This window comes from Wyeomyia smithii, chromosome 3 (genome assembly GCF_029784165.1).
Source record: "Wyeomyia smithii strain HCP4-BCI-WySm-NY-G18 chromosome 3, ASM2978416v1, whole genome shotgun sequence".
Classification (NCBI taxonomy): Eukaryota; Metazoa; Arthropoda; class Insecta; order Diptera; family Culicidae; genus Wyeomyia; species Wyeomyia smithii.
In genome coordinates, this window is record NC_073696.1 from 89955272 (window position 1) to 89969453 (window position 14182).

General features: G+C 35.1%; 1 protein-coding gene across 19 annotated transcripts in view; it reads right to left on the reverse strand.

The window, feature by feature from the left end:
- LOC129731640 (dual 3',5'-cyclic-AMP and -GMP phosphodiesterase 11-like) overlaps nucleotides 1-14182 on the reverse strand; it is a 328537-nt gene that overhangs the window by 90215 nt on the left and 224140 nt on the right. The window contains exon 1 of one of the 19 annotated variants that reach the window (XM_055691801.1): nucleotides 13389-13394. The exons of the other annotated variants lie outside the window; for them this stretch is intronic. The gene's annotated coding sequence lies outside the window, so the exon portion shown is untranslated. Of the gene's footprint in view, nucleotides 1-13388; nucleotides 13395-14182 lie in introns of those variants that run through there. 19 annotated transcript variants of the gene reach the window in all.

Here is a 14182-nt window from a genome sequence, read left to right on the forward strand (position 1 = left end):
TAATTTATCGTAACCTTAGCGTGTACTATTCAAAAAAATATTGAAAAAAAAAATTAGTTTCAAGCTTATCACTTGCGTTCATTCTCGAATGCAACAATGCAAGTAATGTAACGAACCGCCTTTTCTAGCTCGGTCGTGGCTTTGTACACAACCCTTCGTTTGTATTTTCGACGGTAAACTTAGGCTTAAGCAACCCTTAACATTATTTTCGAATGAATTCAACTAATTGAATAACGCTTCTAGCAAAAATAAATAGTTGCAAGAGAGTTTTACTGAATTACCGAATTACTGAAATTAACCGCTTCAAACCATCAAATTGATTAACCCGAATCGAGTGTATAACCTTGCGTACTAGAAGACTTACATTGAGTCAGGACAGGTTCTCGTAGCATGCACAACCTCTTCTTTTACTTTTCTTTTATTTGAATTATTCTTTTACCAATGTTTCGCTGATTTGTTTATTTTCGTTTTATTTTGTACAAATCCCCTACTTGCATACTGCATTGTACATATGATTCTTGCACTCTGCACTCTGTTTCCTGTTCTGTGAACTCTGCTTGTTTTGTCTTGTTGTTTTTATGTCTTTTGTTTTCTGTTTTCTGTCTTCCGTCTTCAGTTTTTAATTTTTCCTTTTTTCTGTATTGGTGTTGTTTTCTACATTTTTTATGTTTTTTATTGTCTTTTTCCGTTCCTCCTGTTATTTCAGTGCTTTTTTTCGAGTTTTCCAGTTTTGTTATTATTTTTCCTATTTTTTGTTTGTTTTTCTGTTTTCTTATATTCGTTTCCAATTTGTTCAGGTTGCATCTCCTACTGTGTTTTCTGTCTCTTTGCTTTGTTTTCTGATGGTTTATTTTATTTTATCTGTTTTCATGCCTTATTTCTGTTTGTTTTTGTTTCTTCTGTTTTTTCGATTATTTTTATTTTGTTATTCTGTTTTCTTCTGTGTTTTTTTTTTATTTTTTTCTGTTTTTTAACTTTCCTCTTTGCTTGTTTCTCGTTTTTATTTGTTCTGTGTTTGCTGCTTTTTTTTATTTTTATCTTCTGTTAGTTTGTTTTCTATTATTATGCTTTTTTTATCTGTTTTTTTTTTTATTTTCAGTTTTCTGTTGTTTGTTTCCTTTTTTCTGTTGTTTGTTTCGTTTTCTCTTGTTTTATATTCTCTATATTCTGTTTTTTTTTCCAGTTTTTTGTTTTGTTTTTTTCTCTTTTTCCAACTTTTCTCTGGTTTGGATTTTGTTGGTTTTTTCTGTTTATTCTGTTTTTCTGTTTTTGTATAGTCATACCTCGATATAAGGCAACCTTTTTTCAATTTTTTCTTATTTTTATTATCGAGTAACGTTATATCGAAGCAAAAAAAAAATTTTAACTTATGCAAGAATATTATTGGTTACTCAAAGATGCGCGAAAACCTATTTTCCATAACCTATCAGTGTTTTTAAACCTTTCTTATGCCCATTTAGAAATATTTTCAGAAGCAAAAAAAGGTTTTCCAATTGTTACAAGAGGTCACTCGAAGATGCATGAAAACCTATTTTCCATCACCTATCAGTATTTTTAAACCATTCTTATGCCCATTTAGGACAATTTTCAACAGGCAAAAAATTTTTTTTATCGATACAAGGCTGTTGGTGGTTACTCACAGATGCGCGAAAACCTGTTTCCCATCACCTTTCAGTATTTTTAAATCTTTCTTATGCCTTTTTAGAAAAAAAATGCAACAAGCGAAAAAAAAATTTTTTTAATTGACGCAAGACTGTGAATTGTTACTGAAGGATGCGTGAAAACCTATTTCACATCACCTATCAGTACTTTTAAACCTTTCTCATGCCCATTTTGGAAATTTTCGCATTGGTTTCATTGGTCTCAAAACTTACTACAAAATTTTTTTTGAAGCAATTTGTAGCCCAAAAACAGTTGCTGTATCATTTATTTTCAATTTCAATACATTTTAAAAAGTTACGATATATCGAGGTAAAAGTGACGTTCTATCGTGGTTGCCTTATATGGAGGTATGACTGTGTTTCGAAATTTTGTGTTGTTTTTTTTCCTTTAGTTTTTTCCCTGTTTAATTCGGTGGTTTGTTTGTTCATTCTGTTTTATAGTTTTTTCTGTTTATTCTTTTTTTTTATTTATTTTGTTTCTATCTTTGCTTTGTTTCCTTCTTGTTTTGTTTGTTTTGTTTTTTTTGTGTTTTTTTCTATTTTTCAGTATTTTTGTTTCAGCCTGTTTTTTTCGTTTTTTCATATATCTTGTTAGTTTTTTTTCTTGTTTAAATTTGTTCATGCTCTGGTATTATTTCTGTTTTATTTCTGTGTTTTTTTGTTTAGATTGTTTTTTTTTTGTTTTTTTTTTTGTGATTTATGGTTTTTTGTCGTTTTTTTTCTGTTGGTTTATTTTCTATTTTTGTTACTTTTTCACTTTTTCTGAATATTTTTGTTTTTGTTTTTTTTATTTCTATTTTCTGTTTTTTGTTTCCAGTTGTCCGTTTTTGTTCCATGTTTTGTTTCGTTTTTTGTTTTCAATTCTATGTATTCTGTTTTTTGTTGTTTTTTTTTGTTTTTTTATGTTTTATTTCTGTGTTTTTTTTACTTTCTGCATTCTAAATTCTGCACTCTGCTTTCTGTTCTGTACACTTTGCTTTTTGTTTTTTGTTTCCTTTTTTCGGTTTCCCGCTTCTTCTTTTATGTTTATTTTTTTAGTTTTTCTCCATTATTTCTTTTTTTATTTTATTTTTTCTCTATTTTGTTTTTTTTTTCGTTTATTCTGTTTCATCGATTATGTCTGTTTCTAAGTTTTTCATTTTTTTCTGTTTCTTCAAGTTTTCTTTTTCCAGTTTTTTTTTCTGTTGAATAAAGTTATATTTTTGTTCATTTGGTTTTTTTTTATTGCTTTTTTCTGTTTATTCAGTGTATTTTTCAAAAATATATATTCTGTTATACATATTTTGTTTCTCCCTATTTTCTCTAATTATTTATGTTCCATTTTTGCTTATTCTTTTTCCTTTTTTACTACTATATAATTTGTTTGTTTTTTTTTTTTTTTTTTTGAGGAGGAGGGGGATTTTTTGTTTTGTTTTTTTTTTTTTTGTTTTTAGTTTGTTTTTTTTTTTTTTTTTAATTTTTTTTATTTTTAATTTTGTTCTGTGTTTTTGTGTCTGGTTTTCTGTTTACTATTTTGTAATGTAAAAGTTTTCAGTTTTCTGTTTCCTGTTTACTATTCTCTTCACCCTGTTTTCTCTAATTATTTCTGATTTTTTTGTTTTTTCAGTATTTTTTTGCTCTTCAGTTTTTTGCAGTTTTTTGCAGTTTTCTCTCTTCTTTCTGTTTGTTTTTTTTCTTTTTTTTTTGTTTTGTTTTCTTTTTTATATGTTTACTGAATTTCTTTGCGTTTTTCCTGAATTTTGTTTCGTTTTTCTCCGGTTATTTTTTCTTATTTTTTTTTTGTTCCGGTTTATTCTGCCTTTCCATGTTTACTGGTTTTCTGTTTTTTTTTTTTTAATTTTTTTTATGTTTACTATTATTTTTTCCTGTTTTTCCTGTTTTTTATGTTTTTATTGTTTATCTGTTTTAACTCTTTTTTCTATTTATATTTGTTTTCTCTGTTATTCAACTTTTTCGGTTTTTTGTTTTTTTCTGTTTCTTATATTTCGATTTTTCTGTTTTTTTCTGTATTTTTCTGTTTGTTCGGTTTTTTCTGCTTTTGCCGTTTCTCTGTTTGTTTCCTGTTTTAGCTTTTTTTCCTGTTTATTTCATTTTTTTTCTGTTTTTTTGTTTCTGTTTTATTCAGTTCCCGTTTTCACTGTTTTCTTTTCGTTTTTATTTTTTATCTGTTCTTTGCTGTTAATTTCTGTTTTTACCGTTTACTGTTTTTTTTTTCTTTCTTCGATTTTGTTGTGTTATTTTATTTCTGTTTTTTTAGTTTCCTAATTTTTTTTTGTTTATTTTTCTGTTTTTTTTTTCTGTGTATAGAACTAGAATAAACATAGAAAATTTTTTTTTGTTTTATTGATTTTTTTCTGTTTATTTTGTGTTTCTTGTGTTTTCTCTGTTTCTCTTTTTAGCTGTTTGTCTCTGTTCGTTCAGTTTTTGTCTTTTTTTCTTATTTTGTATTTTTCAGTTTTTTCTATTTACGAAATAGCCCACCATTGGAAGGGGCTGAAAAGGAGAAAAAAAAACTCTTTAAGGAGGAATCGGTTACTTTTCTGTCATGTCATTTGCATGCTCATGAAAAATGATTATAACATCAAAGTGGAAAAAAAGAAAACTGTTTTCTGTTTTCGGTTTTCGGTTTTCTGTTTCCTATATTATCATTTTCTTTTTCTGTTTTCTGTTCTCTTTTTTAAGTTCTTATCTTTTCTGTTCTACAATTCCAATTTTCTATTCTCTATTTCGGTTTTCAGTTTTCACTTTCTCTGTTTTTCGGTTTGTCATTTTTTCTAGACACTGTTTCCTGTTTTCTGGTTTCCTTTTTTTTCTACTTTAGATTCTCTGTTGTCTACTATCTGCCTTTGTTCTTTGCTCACTGTTTCCGTGTTTTTGTTTTCGAATATCAATGCATAAATTTTGTACACTGAAAATGAAAAAAACTCGATTAATTTCAACTTTGAACAGTAAGTCGCAGATTCGCTCTATCCATTGCTACTATAGACAACTAATCACGAGGGATTAAAATTGCTGGCGAAATTTCCACCGAATTGAACATTTATGCGAATTTCGTTACAGCGTATTCAACCAAACATTTAGTTTTCCTAGAAGGTTTCTACGAAGAAGTACTGCTGTAAAATATATCCCCCCGAGGGAAGCAAAAAAGAAACGTGACGCTCGACAAGGTTAGCATAATTTATGTTTATGGCGAACATCCTTTGAAACCAATTCAAGCTTACTGTTCCGCAAAATGGGGAAGCAAACAAAGGGACCAAATATTAAGCGAAGCTAAATATTATGTCCGGCAGTAAAACTGAAAGAACGAATAAGATGGCAAATCAAAGTTTATGTAGCCCATCATCATGTACCACGTAGGGATCCCTGCTGTCTGCCGGAATTCGGTCGTGATGACTTTATGCAGACTACGATTGACCCTTTTTCGGAACCAGCTGGGGGCACATGGCAAGCTGCCAGGGAAAAAGTTATGCAATATTCCTACCGCAAAAAGACGCTCGATGTATAGGATTTGTTTGTTCAAACCAAAACTTGCCCTTTTTTCCTTTGCTTAAACGCATAAGTTTGGGGAAAATAAGATAGTTGGTGTGGCTTATGGCAATGATTACTCAGGGGAGTTACTTCGACAAGATTGTCCCGACTGATTAGTACAATTTGCGATCCCCAGGGGAATTGAAAACAACGAGCAACTGATTGATGCTCAGTTAAATCAATTTTAATGCAAATTTTAATGCGATTAGAATGGTCGAGTTTCGAAATGAATCGACTGATTGATTGACGAATTATTACGAAACGAATTCAAGAACAATTTGGTTAATTTCAATACAAGTAGAAGATTAGAAGCAGCGTCATTTTAACTCAACAAATACTGGCCTTTTTGATGTCAGTGCGTAATTTCTGCAGTACGTTTTAACTGACTTGGTTTTTATTGATCGGACTTTGACAAAACACGCCGTTTTGTGCTACGAGCCTGCACAAAACGAACAACTTTGTTCGTATCAGCTGCTGCTGCAGCTACTGCTGTTAATGTTGGCCTGCGTCCAACGAAAATCCTGACCTTCTTGCAATTTTATCCGCATGGCTTGACTAGACGTTAATGCTCACTGACCTTACAGTGAAAGTTATTTCTGGACGTCGTACCGGTGCACGTACACAAACGCAAAATCCATTTGCTGCTAACGGAAAGCAAAAAATAGACAAAGCATTGCGACGATAAACTTAATCGTACAATGACCCTATTTATAAATTATAGATGAACAAAAAAAAAAATGACCCTATTTTTCTGTTAAGGATGTTTTGCTTAGTTTTTTCTCCTATTGTTTGAGCAGTTAGTGCTCGATAAGTAGAAAAGGAAAACACAGGGTGTAATGCTGAATTTATCATAAAGTTTTGACGAACGTAATCTGACAATCTGCGACAGCCACAACTTATTCTGCAGTCGCTCCCTTTGTTCAATCGTGGACTAAAAATAGCCCACCATTGAAGGTGCAGAAAAGGAGAAAAAAGTAGCACTTTAAGGTGGAATATCTGTCATTTTATTTGTATGCTGATGGAAAATGATTTAAATATCAAAGTGGAAAAGATATGTTTTAGCCGGAAAAAGCCGGTGAAAAGCAAAGCTGAATGCTCTCTGTACAGCGAAGTTCGGGCGTCAAATAGTCAAACAGCAAGAAGCATCCAGGCAGATGTCATCAGTAAGTCGTTTGTTCGGGAAGGACCTGCTGAACGACGCGCCGTGATAGGTCTCCTCTTATCCGTTGCTGTTATATTTAGCACCAGTTCAGTGCAAGTGCTCTCAGGAGCACAGAAGCACAAACTCGCTGCTTGAGATAAAGTGACACCTTTGTTTGGCCTTCTGGCGATTCTGGCGAATTCAATGGTAAGAAGATTTTCCTTTCTTTCCTTCCATTTGCCACAGTAACAGTTGCGAACACTGTCACCGGGAAAGTGTGTTTAGTGTATTTACTGTATGAAAGAATTAGCAGTGCTGAGAAGGATTTTGGTGTGCAACTAACTGCGAACGCTAAGCAGTTTGTAAAGAAGTGGGATTATTACTAGCGTTTAGAAAACAAAAGTTTGTTTCTAAAGTTTTGCAACGCTCAAAATTTATGAGTCAATGACACTACCTCAATTCGAAAGCAAGACGTGATATGTACTTTTTCTTGCAGAACATAAAAATCAATCACATGAGATCAAAATCACTGCGATTTTTAGGTCTCCTATGTTCACATCGGAAAAATTCCAAATCAAAATAATTCATTCTCACTCCGGTTTTTCGGTACACACACCTGGGGCGAAATTTGTCTAACACACATCCACCCAACTCAGTCATTCATCCAGGCTCGCCAGGTGATCTAATTGAATACATGCGCAATGCGCTACATGAGCTCAGGTGATTTCGGCCACCGCTGACAGAAGTGATTAGCGTGTGTCTCTCGAGGATGATGCGATCGATCGTAGAACCAGCGCGCAATGGTTAATGGTTTTTATGAATGTTATTATTCTAATCTAGAGCAGACAATCCATATTGGAGTACTTTTTATTGTGCATGAAACTGCATGGTATGCAACTTCAAGGTAAAAAGTAAAAAAAAAATAAACAAATGCATGAGCGAACGACAAGTGCACAATGAGCGTTGAACCTCCAATCAACATTAATTAGCTCATTATATTCTCTTACCACATTAAAAGTTGACGGTAACAAGCAAACTATACTTCTCGGTAGAAAAAGTGTAGAGTGCTCCAAAAAAGCTCAAATTAAAACCAAACAACCAACGGGGAAGAAACAGCTGACTCTGTGCCGATATGCACACTGTTGATACAGCTTCACCATTTTTGATTATTCAATGTCGGTACTCTGTCAAAAGTGTAACGCGAGTGATTGGAAAGCGCAACCCTTGCCCATGTTTGAAGTACCTCCACCTCCAGCGTGGGGCTCAATGTCACTGTCATTTCAATCGTACGGCGAAGCATTGCACGCTTCGCATCCACCAGCCACAGTAACTGCAAAGGCAATTAACCCTTTCTTCGCCCATTCGCCAGGGTCAGCACTCGGGCTAAGCTTCCACTGGTGTGGGTTTATCGCAACGAAAATGTAAACACCGGTACGGGGCATAATTGACTTTGGTTGTCATAATTTTCAAGCTTGGGCAGTCGACGACGTTTCGAAGGATTGGGGGCAGAAGGACTGTGCTGGTTACTGTTGGGCAATATCGACGTAGCGTGCAGTGGCAGTTGCACAGGAGATTATAAAACGAGTGTTCGGAGGACTTCACACTGTTACTACACCATCACTATCGCGAGTGGATTAAATGGTTCGCGAGTAGTGCAGCATATGTTGCTTTTTTTGTTGCTTTAGTGTTATAATCTGACGAGCGTCAGTTTGAAGTTTCCTTTTTGCTTAGTTGCAGTTTCATCAATATAGTCTGAAAACGATACTGTTGCACGGCATAACTTCTGTCAGAGATGACAAATATTGTTTTAGGTCAATCCGTAGATTTTTTTGATTTAGCAACATCGTCATATATTTTTAGTGGAAAGAAAATGAGCCAAATAATCGTCATTTACAAGAAGTGTTACCTTTTTTCATAAGATTAAAAAAATTAAAAAACTCAAATAAAAAAGAGAGATGAAAAGAAAGATAGACGCCAAATTTGAGAAATTACTCAATGAGGATCCATGCTAAACGCAGTAACAGCTTCGATATTGGGAGTTACCGGCCGCCGTTTTCAGCGATTGCATGCTTTGAGAGTGATTCAAGAATAAGGCGTCGGTCCACCTGTGCAACATGTGCACTGCACAGGTACCCTATTCCATAATATCCGGGCATATGCAATCATCGAAACATGATAACCTATAAAAACATACTCAAAGCATCTAACATTTTAGTTTGATTTTCTTCTTTCATTTAAGAAAAACCTAAATTAATCCACCTAGCGGTCAGACCCAGCCTTTCTCATTCAATTTTTTATTTGTAAAAATAGATTTACATGAACACTTCAATCCAATAAATGTATATTCACTCTTTAGGTTCTAAAATATTGATGTTGTAATCTTTACATATAAAAATGCAGTCAAGTCTGGCTGTCTGATCCATATAGGCCCGAAAGCTACCGAACCGATCGACGTGAAAATTTGTATGTAGGGGTTTTGGTCCCGATAAAGGTTTCTATGATAGTTTGAGACCCCTCCCTCTTCTGGAAGGGAGGGGTCCCATACAAATGAAACATAAATTTCTGCACAACTCAAGAACAAACCAAGCAAATGAAACCGAATTTGGCATGTGGATGTTTTAAGGGGAAACTAATATGTCCATAATAGTTGGATGAAACACAAATTTGTGCACATCTCGAGAACTAATCAACCAAATGGAACAAAATTTGACAGGTAAATGTTTTTAGTGGTAACAAATATGTACATAATGGTTTGAAACCCGACTCCCTCTTCTATAAGGGAGGGATCCCATGAAAATGAAACACAAATTTCGCACAGCTCAAGAACCAATCAAGAAAATACAACCAAATTTGGTATGTGAATGTTTTTGGAGGTAACAAATATGTCCATAATGATTTGACGCCCCTACCTCTTCTGGAAGTATATGTTTCTTCACAAATTTCTGCACATCTCGCGAACTAATCAACTAAATGGAACCATATTGGCAGGTGAATGTTTTTAGTGGTAACAATTATGTTACATAATCGACCTCAGACAACATTTTGGATTGTAAGATGGCAACTTCCGGTTTCTGGAAAACAGCCGACTATGGCCGATTTCCACCCAATATAATAATATCCGGATCTAGAATAATACACAGGAGCTAAAATCGACCACAGATAGCAATTTAAATTCTACACGCTAAAGTTGGATGGTGCGAAACCAGTACAAAATTGTGCGTTTTTAAAGCAATTGTTGATGTAATTCGGAACCAGTACAATGATTGCGTGTTGGGCATAACGCAATTAATGCTCTAGTGTTTCTCCAATGTATTTGGCAGCTTCAAACTTCTACACCTAAACAGTTCAAGCAGCATTGCAAAGCGAGCGAGAAGCAAAACCATTCTCCTCCTTTCTGCTTGAGGACGAGACGAGATAATTCATCAGTTAACCCTTAACTAGCCCGCTCATCTGATAATAATATTAATCAATTCGGTTGTGTAGTTTTTGAGATAATGGAGTTTCGTGATTTTCACAAGTCGGCACATTACAAATGAAGTTACAGTTCGATTACAGTAAAATTCAATAGGGTCTTCTGAGGCAGCTAGACCATTCATTTGACACTAATTTTGTGGAGATCGGGTCAGCCATCTCTGAGAAAAGTGAGTGAGTCCAAGTAGTCTTCGGAATATGTTCCTTTGCATAGCTGGATTTCACATTTTTAAACATAACAGGCAAAGTAATAGTCCGATTGCAAAACAAATCAATAGGGTCTTATGGGGCAATTGGACCTTCCATTTGACACTAATTTTATGAAAATCGGTACAGCCATCTCTGAGACACATGAGTGAGATTAAACAGTCTTCAGAACACGTTTCTTTTCATAACTCTTGAACCACAAGCTCAATCTTTATGAAATTCAAAACTTAAGTGTTTTCTAGGTAGTCCGTTCTTTTAAGACCAATTTTGTTCAAATCGGTTGTGTAGTTTCTGAGATATTGATGTTTCATTATTTTCACATTTTTAAACATAACCTCTAAACTAAAAATCCGATTACAATAAAATTCAATGGGGTCTTATGGGGCAACAAGACCTTTCATTTGCAATTAATTTAATGAAAATCGGTCCAGCCATCTCTGAGAAAAGTGAGTTAGAATAAAAATCTGCACATACACACACACACACACACACACACACACACACATACACACACATACAGAAAATGCTCAGCTCGTCGAGCTGAGTCGGGTGATATATGCCTTTCGGCCCTTTGGAGCACTTTTATACGTTCGGTTTTGCAAGTGATTGCTATACCTTTCTAGGAGAAAGGCAAAAAGAACTTAAATAAATGTTTAGTGCACATGTGACAAAATCAGCCACGTGACGCCTCTGAATTAGCATTGCTAAGCGAGCAAGAAACAAAACTATTTCACTTCTTTCAGCTTGAGAATAAGATGTGTGCTACGCTTCTTTAGTCTTCCGCTCACACACTTTCGAGAAGCTCTTTGTTATTCACGCACTTGCCAGAGCAGAAGCCAGCATACAACCGCTCGCAAATTCTCTTTGGCTTTCTACTCACCACAAGTACGCGAGTAGAGACCTGCGAGTAGGAGTAATCGAATAAAAGTACTTGATTAGGAGTGCTTGAACAAAGTTGCCCGGGAACGAGAATGATTCCAATGCTTCCTTCACCGACTCATGCATGCGATTTGTCAATCGCAGAATTGCTGCCAAGCAACTTGGAGTATTGCATGCTTTTTGCGAGCAAGCTTAACAACACTGCTCTGAATAAGGTATTTAGTTTCCTTACGATTTGAAGCCAAGGGACGCTGAGCGCCGTTTTTTCGCCAGTGAACAACTGCTCCAGCAGCTAAAAAAAAAAATATCAACAACCCAAAGAAGCCAGGTGATAAGTCTACCTAATCGGTAGGTTATGCTATGTTTTACGGAACTCCCATGCTTCTGAATAATCTTTCTGAAGAACTCACTGTTCCATCAGAACGCCTTTTCAATTTATCTCTGAAAAATGGGATATATCCCGAAGCTTGAAATGTTCTTATTGGGTGCCTTTTTTAAAATCAGCTGCGAAATCTGGCGTCCGTAATTATCGTGATGTTGCTTTTATCTTTTGCATTCCAAAACTTTTTGAATCACTTGTATCACAAAATTTTTTAGCAAGTAAAAAACCATATCACTAGTAAACAGCATGGTCAAAGGTCGCAACAAAATTCTTTACACTGACTTTAGTAAAGTGTTTGACCCAATCGACATACCGTTATTATTCTTCAAACTGCAAAAAAATGGATTAGCGTCTCAACTTCCGAGTTCGCTCCAGTCTTACCAAACAAACCGCAAACAAATAATACGTTTTCAAAACACATTCTCGAAATCCATTTCAGTCATCGCTGGGGTGCCCCAGGGATCGCATCTGGGTCCACTTCTTTTCATTTTTTAATGTAAATGACTTCTCCCTCATACTTAGAAAATAAATATATTACTTTTCGCAGACGACATGAAACTCTTCAAGAAAATCAGCAGCACTAGCGACGCAGACGAATTCCAGGAAGAAGTCAATTTATTCTACAAGTGATGGAAAGAAGCCTACTCAATATCAAAAATCACGTAATCACATTTAGTGAAAAATTAAAAAAAAACACATATTGCAACATCTCTAGGAAATCAAGCTGTACAAAATGCAAGATTGTTAGGGACTTAAGAGTGATCAAAGACACCGAATGAAGATTAGCAGAACACTTTAACTTCATCATTATTACTTATATAGGTATTTATACTAGCAAACAGTATGTTGAGCTTTATCAAGCGTATCAGCCACAATTTTCAATATTACACATGTAACAACCTAAAAATTTAAATTTTTTTTGAGTGTCTCTTACTTCACAACAAATACACTCAGGGAAAATGAGAGTATCATCTCTTTATGCCAGTATTTTTTTGTTTTGTGCTTGCCCAGTTCTGCTCAAAATGGCGTCGAAACAAGCAGCATTCCACAAGCGCTTTGTACATTTCGCTATGAACTGCACAACAATTTTGGCAAAAAGTTCACTTCGAAGTTCATTTCGAAAATCTTCCGCTTTTGAATTTGTATACTTTCCTGCAAACCTCAACAATAATGCGCTAGGAAGGTAGTGTAAGACCACCCAATGTAGCGGACAGAAAAGGTCTTTTTCCTTTATCCATGAACATGAAATCTATGAACAACCACTCGACTTTATTTCTACCCCAAATACTCAACCCAACGAATCTATCTCTGTGTCGTCCAATCAAAGATTGCTTTGGGATGTTGAGTTCCTTCGGTGCAAAAATAACTGGAGTTTAACGGACTGCAAACGGTTAATTGGTAGAATCAAGAGGTGCATTCGAAAAGTCGACGTGCAGGCCGTACAACGCTCTTGTTCCGGCATCATAAGAGAGCTTCGTCGGAAGGCCGATAACGGACCATTTTTTAATTTATTTTTGTATGAACCCCACTTTCACCAGCAGTTTTTTATCTTTTATAGCATTGTCTGGACGTTTTTGCTGTTTGCAATTTTTTTTCCCTTTTGCAGTGCTACATACTGAAAAGTAACCTGATCCGGGTTATAGTGCTTTTTGTCTTCTCCTTCAGACTTAGTAACCTACTGTCTTCCTTATCGTCCCTATCATATCCTCCTGCAAGCTATAGCTCTAACAGCGTATAACGTGCTATAGTCTATGATATTATCGAAGCTTTAGATCGGAGGTTATTAACTCTGGAGAAAATTTTTTGTTTGGAAGAGCCTAAGAAAAAACCAACGAATGGCTCGGTTTTACTAAGATTCGAACCTATCACCACTCGCTTGTCGAAGCGGACTCTGTAACCTTGCGGCTACCTTTCTCAAATGATTATGCTATAAAAGATAAAAAACTGCTGGTGACAGTGGGGTTCATACAAAAATAAATTGAAAAATGGTCCGTTATCGGCCTTCCGACGAAGCTCTCTTATGATGCCGGAACAAGTTCGTAATAAATGTAGCTTCATGAGAAATAAATTAGTTTTTCTCTAAGTTCATCCACCTTTTTTGACAGCAGTAAAAATATACCAAATTTATTCCAAAATCCATATGGAACCCTTATTCTGCCGCACACGAAGAACGCCTAGAATCAGTCCAAAACAAATTCCTTTTATACACGCTTCGCATCTTGAACTAGACTGCATTTCCTCTGCCATTGTATGAAGCACGTTTCTCGCTCATTGATTCGCATACATTCAAAAAGCTCCGCAAATTTGCAATGCTGTCCTTCGTCAATGTTACTTTTACAACTCAGCTCTAATACACCCTCAAGGAATCTTAGAACAAGAAAACTTTTTTCGGAAAACTGTGCAGAAGAAACTGTGCAAAAAATAGTCCCAAAATTCGCATGCACCATGTCAATATACTCTACATTGCAAAACCACTGGCATAACAATGTGAAAAGAACATATAACGATATCAAAAGAACATACAAAACTGTCTTAAATACCCTAAAAACAATGCTTAGTACAAAAGAAAAACATTGTAAACTTTATAAGTAGAACTGTCATGAAATCTTGTAGGTAGTCTACATTTGCATGACAAAATAAAAAAAACATGTTAGAGAGTACTTAGTATGAGCTGGGAAAGGTATCGATAAAGTTCAGAACTGCGCGAAAAACGACCACCATTCAAACTGAGCACGAAAAAGTGATTTTACTGCATGACAACGCTCGGCCTCATACTGCCAAAGTCGTTACCGTAAAAGTACCTCGGTGTGACACTATACTAAAGACTGCGTTCTCCTGCAATCACGACAGACTCATGAATAAGCTATTCATGAAAGCTCACATACAGCTATAGGTTGCAGGCAAAGAAGCTGT